Genomic DNA, 6,610 nt, shown 5'->3' with positions numbered 1-6,610 from the left:
ACGTCAGAATCCTTCACAATGTTTCTATGGTTACTACGTTAAGATGTTCACTTAAACACGACAAGCCTGGTTGCCTTATAGTTTGTGTCTGATCATTACAGTAATTGTACCTGTGATATTGTCTGTTGTTTTTGCTGGTTTTCATTCATCGTGTCAGTGTTCTTGTGTGTCTGATTATCTTTTTATGGATAGTGGCTATGCTATTTGAAATAATATTTGTAGCATTTGGAGACGGCAGCTTTCTGTAAAAAGAACCCTAGGAAGCCTGTTCGTTGAGGATTGTGTTCAATGAAGTTCAAGGCTTGCTATGCCCAAGATCACTAAGTTTAATTCAACCTGAAATCACCCTTGCTGGTTCTTTCATTCTCACCCTAAGTGGTGTAGCTTTTTGAGGTCTCCACCATGTGAGGAGAGTTCCTACAAATTCCCCTTCTTATATCACCCTGGGCTTTAATTTTCTTTCCTTGCCGTGAGGTCACCAAGACAGTTTCACATTTTCCTGATTTGAGAAATGCCTCCAGAGCAAAAGTATAATTCGTATTCATTTTATCTCCAGGCTTTTCCCATTTGTGTACTGTCTTCCTAATTCTTTACCATATTTTCAGGTCATTTATTCACTTAAGAAACTAGAAAATTATCTAGCATTGAGAGTTGTTTTTAGAAAGCTGAAAGTTTAATTAAAATAACATAGTTTGCCATTATTGGAAACAGAAAGTCTCATTTGGGATTTTAAATGGTCTTGATCCAATTATTACTCCACTCTTGGACGTATTAAGGGTGATAATTTTCCTTACATGTATAGAGTTGCAGACCACAAAAGCGCACATCAGGATTTAAGGGGGAAGACTGCACATCATCCAGAGACGCTCGACTTTGAACCAAGTGGAGGGAGCAGGTGGATGTTGGGGTTGGCTCCCTTGTGAATGTTGTGAATGTGCTTCTTGTATAGGAAGAATGGCACGCATGGAATGGTTTGGTAGTCAACAGGGTAGACTGTATAAGCGGCTGCTAATTGTGTATACTGATATTCATTTTTGTCCTCTTAGAGTTTCTAGCTTTTAGCTAGGTGCATGGCAGGCTGAAATACAGATAATTTTTGAAAGCTTTTCTTGAAGCTAGAAGAGCTAAAAACAGCTCTCCCTCATTCCATATGGAGAAGTCAAAGATTATGTGGTCATTCTGGAAACCTTCCTTATCTGGAATACCTTCTGTGCCGTCTTCCCCCTTCCTCCTTTCTGCTGCTTAGAACATTGACGTGGTAGCTGGAGCTCCATCTTGGATCCTGAACACAAGACTACTCTTTAAGGAAGGAGGAGCAGGTAGCTGGAAGCAGTCAGGTTGAGATGACCCTGGATCCAGCACACCCAGGAGTTGTACTCTCAAGGTCACAGTCGCAGTCTGTGTCTACTAGCTGTTTGGCTCGGGGAAAATAGTTTCTCTCTCTAAGCCTCAGTTCCTTTACTATATAACAGTAGCCACTTTACCGCACTGTTGTGGGGATTGAATAAGCAAGCGCATGCAACACGGCCGAGTCGTTATCTGGTAAGCTTCAGTCCTCGGTGAAGATTAATTTTCTCCCTTTTCCCTTCTTTTTGCATCATGTTCCAAAATGTAAAATGTTTTAAAGTCGTATTAGTTACATTTAAGTTTTGGGAAATATGGCATCCTTCCGTTGAAGAAAACTATCATGAGAAGATTCAGTAAATTCAACAAACGATGCCTAGTTGTATCTGAGAAATTACAAGGGTCTCTGATGTGAAGCTGGCCTGAAGCTAGGAACAAGAAAAAAGTTTTTTTCCCCAGGCCGGCACAACCCGGACTTCATTTTTGCTTAGACGTTCTGGGAAGTGGAGGTCTCATGGGCCTGCAATAGTGAGAGGAAGACAGAAGGGGAAGGAGTGGGGTGGGGCACTTCTTCCAGCACCTTGGACAGCGGCCGCCCCAGGACTTGCTCCTCTCTGGCATAGGGGGGTCGGGGGTACAAGTGTCAGAGCTTTTTAGGGACCCGCTCAGTGGGGGCCGGCAGGCTTACTGGCTGCAGCATGAAAGAGGAATACTGTAACATGGAATGAGTAAATATTTAAAATGATCTAAGCTGAAAATTACATTTTTCTTTGCCTTTAGAATCCTTATTTAAAACATTTGTCTTAGTCCTGTAATGATACATTTTCACTGAAGAAAATGCCAGTAGGAAAAGTAAGAAATATAACACATCCATATCAATAATCCAAACATGTCAAAATCACTGTTCATATTCTCTGACATACTTCCAGGTTTTTATTTACTTGTAATCTTTATACAAATAAAATTTTGAATTCACATCTAAATAGATTACATTTACATGTAACAAGCACATGAGAAGATGCTCTACATTTCAGTCATTAAGGAAATGCAAATCAATGCAACGATGCGATACCACTTCTCAGCCTCTAGGATAGCCAGAATCTGAAAAAGGGAAAATGACAAGTGTTGGTGAGGATGTGGAGTAATTGAAACACTTACACATTGCCGGTGGAAAAACACCCACTGTGGAAAACAGTTTGGTGGTTCCTTAATGAAATAAACCATATTACCATATGACCCAGCAATCCCATGCCTCGGTTTGTAGCCAAGAGAATCAAAAATGGGTGTTGAAACAAAAACTTTTACACAGTGTCCGTGGTGGCACGATTCACAATTGCCAAATGGTAGATATTTGGGAAACAATTTGAATATCCATTAGCACAGGAGTGGATAAATAAAATGTGATTTATCTTCCACAAGGAATATTACTCTGTCATAAAAAGGCAGGAAGCACTGATACATGCTACGACGGGGATGAACTTCAAAAACATTATGTTAAGTGACAGAAGCCAGACGACAAGGTCACATACTGCGTGACTTAATTTATATGAAATGTTCAGCACAGGCAAATCCACAGAGGCTTAAAGCAGATTGGTGGTTTCCAGGGTCTGGGTCGGGGGAGGTGTGTGGAAGGGGAAATGGAGAGTGACCCCTAATTGGGACAAGGTCTCGTATTTGGGTGGTGAAAATGTCTTGGAACTACATAGAAGTGGTAGTTGTACAACATTGTGAATGAGCTAAGTGCACGAAATTGTACACTGTATAGCGGTTAAATGGTAACTTTTATGTTATGTGCATTTTTCCTCAAACTTGCCCCCAAACTCTCTTTTATCATATATGTCTTTGTTAATCTGGGTTATTCATATAATAATATATTGCGAACGTATTTCCATGCCATTAACTCATCTTTCCATGATATAAAATCATCGTTGTGGGGTCTTTAAAATCCTTAAGTGTTAAGTATTTAAACTGCTCTTTTTTTTTTTTAAATGGCACTGTGTTAGAAAATAGTTCCAAAATTTCTCTCACTTTGCACGAATTCTCTTCATGCTCATTGATGGCCGGAGGTATCGTTATCAATTATATATTGGATTTCTCTTAATGAAATAACTTTTGGTGTAGAAATTTTATTTGTATAGCAATAGGTAAACATGCATTCATGTAAGATATAGGCGTGGTTAAACACCTCTCCTACAACACGTATGGCCTGGCAAGTCTACAGACACTGAGATTCATGGTCCTATTAACAGAAGTAGACTACTGAGAAGGGAGAAGGTGACACTTCAGCTCCCCGAGGTAAACACTGATTTCATCCTCACACCAGTCCTATGGATCCAAGAGATTAACTTACTCAAGGTCAGTCAGTCGGTGATGGCGGATGGGGTGAATTTGACTAACATTAACTTGCTCAAGGTCAGTCAGTTGGTGATGGTGGATGGGTGAATTTGGCCAGCTTTGCTTTAGAGATACATTTTAACGTACAAAAGATGTGATTTTCAACGTATGTCTCAGCCCTAGGCACATCAGATCACCTGGAGAATACTCCAGGCTCAGTAGATGAGGCCGACAGGTGGTGCCTGCATTTTTAAATGCAATATTTTTGACAGGGGATACATTCACTCGTCAAAAAAAGAAAATGCACAGTGAAAAGTGTTGGTTCTCCATATGTCCTTCGTTTGCCCAGTTTCTTCTTTAGGAAACTCCCTGTGTATAAAGCGCTATTTATCAATATTTTATTTTTTATGTATTATGCTTACAGTGTTGTATATAAGTACTCTTTATCTAATCCCAAATCACAAAGGCTATTTTCTACTTTTTCTTCTAAAAGTGTTTAGTTTTAGATTTTACATCATTTAGGTCTACGATCCATGTAAAGTTAAATTTTGTACAAGTGTGAGTTCTGAGTTGCCTTTTTTATTGGCATACGGATGTGCAGTTATTCCAGTTGTGCATTGACTTGTCTTTCATGTTTTTTTGAAAATCAATTGACCAAATTTGGGTGGATCTCTTTTAGGACACTTCTGGTCCATTGATTTATGTGTCTAATCTTTCACCAATACCACACTGTCATGATTACTGTAGTTTCATAGTACGCCTTGAAAGGGGTCATGTGAATCCTTAAAGTACACTTTTCCTTTTAAAAACAAAATTGTGGCTATTCGAAGTCTTTTGTATTTTCACGTAAATTTTATAATAATTTATTTGTAGAAAAAGTCCTCCTGGGATTGCGATTGTAATTTCTTCAAATCAAGAGATCAATTTGAGGAGTCTTAATATCTTAACAATATCGAGTCTTTTGATCCATGAACACTGTCTCTCCATTAATTTGGGTCTCCTTGGATTTCTCTCATCGGCGTCTTGAAGTTTTTTCATCATAGAGATCCTGCACATATTTTGTTAGATCTATACCTGAGAATTCCACTTTTTCTGGTATATAATACTTTTTAAATGATATTTTAAAACATATATTTCTCGATTCTTAACTGGTAGTATCGTATATCGGGGTTGGCATACTTTCTCTGTAAAGGCCCACGTAGCAGATGCTTTAGACCTTGCGTGCCCCATCAGGTTTCTCCTCCTCCCCTTCCTCTTGCTCCTCTTCCAATCCTTTAAAAATAGAAAACAATTCTTAGCTTAGAGACCGTACAAAAAGGCCGCAGGCCAGATTTGGTTTATAGATAGCTGACCCCTGGAATACAGAAATATAATTGATTTTTGTATATTGAGTATGTATCCTGAACTCCATTGGATGATGCCCATTGGAATACAAATAATGCTATCATTTCCTCCCTCAATCTTAAAAAAACCTTCCTTTGGAAAAGGGAACCCTCATACATTGTTGGTGAGATTGCAAATTTAAAGCCGCTATGAAAAACAGTATGGAAGTTTCTCAGAAAATTAAAAATGGGTATACCTTTTGACCCAGCAATTGCACTTCTGGGTATTTAACCAAAGAAAACCCAAACAATAATCTGTAAAGATCTATGCATTCCAATTTCATGGCAGCACAATTTTCAACAGCCAGGATATGGAAGCAACCTAAATACCCATCGGCAGACGATTGGATAAAGAAATTATGGTTCATATATACAATGGAATATTACTCAACCATTAAAAAAAATGAAATCTACCATTTGCAACGACATGGATGGACCTAGAGGTTATTACGCTGAGTGAAATAAGTCAGATAGAGAAAGATAAACACCATATGATTTCACTTATATGCGGTATCTAAGGAACAAAAAGCACAGACAAATCAAAAAGAGACTCACAAATATAGTGGACATTTGGTGACGGACAGAGGGGAGGGGAGTTGTGGGGCTGGGAGAATGGGGTGAAGGGTTAAAGAAGTACAAATTCGTAGTCGATAGTTGGGCACAGGGTTGTGGAGCACGGCACGGGGAATGAAGTTAGCATTAATACGATGGCTAAGTGGAGGGCCAGAGGAGGGAGGGAACTATTGAGGGGATCGTTTTATAAACAATATAGATGTCTCAACAATGTACTGTATACTTGAAACTAATTTAAATAAATGAATTTATAAATATATATATGCTTAAAACCTTCCTTTGACCCCGCTTTTCTGCCAGCTAAGGCACATTTCTTTCCTCTACTATGTCCCAATCCCCTTCAAAGGGTGATCTGTGCATGGCGTGTTAATGTCTCCTCTCCCAGTACAAACAGGCTTTGAGTTTCCATTAAGGGTCTTGATGGCGGGCCCTCAGTGACCCTCTGCCGCCTGGCCTGGGATCCACCCTGATCCCACACATCTCCCTTTGCAGGTTCCCAGGAGAAAAAAAATCTGTGCTATCACCTTTGCCCCAGGCTCCCCGAGAGCCAGCAGGGGGCGCTTGGGGCCTGGCTTGTTGGGTGTGGCTGGATGGAGGGGTCCGGTGTCTCTGACCCCTGGACCCTGCCTGCCTCTCCTGCTGACCATAAGAACCCAGGCTGATCCGGGTTCTCCCAGAGCCCAGATATGGATTTTATCCTGTGGGCAAGAGGGAGCCATGGGAGGTGTTTGAGCAGGAGAGGGACCAGGGCTAAAGACAGACTTAATGGGCACGTGTGAGGGTTTGAATCACACAGGAGAATCCATAGAGGCAGATTCATTTCTCTGATCTGCAGGTACCTCCCAAAACAGAGGTCCCTGGCCATCCCAGAACAGAAGAGGAGGCCCCCAGCCCATACTCCGGCATCCTTTGCAGACTTTTATTTTCCTCCCACTTTGTCAACAGCCCCATCCCTGTTTCTGCCCATCCCAGTAAGT

The sequence above is a fragment of the Pteropus vampyrus genome, unplaced genomic scaffold (assembly GCF_000151845.1).
Source record: "Pteropus vampyrus isolate Shadow unplaced genomic scaffold, Pvam_2.0 Scaffold1000003877, whole genome shotgun sequence".
In the NCBI taxonomy this organism is placed as follows: domain Eukaryota; kingdom Metazoa; phylum Chordata; class Mammalia; order Chiroptera; family Pteropodidae; genus Pteropus; species Pteropus vampyrus.
Note: the sequence above shows the minus strand (reverse complement) of the source record.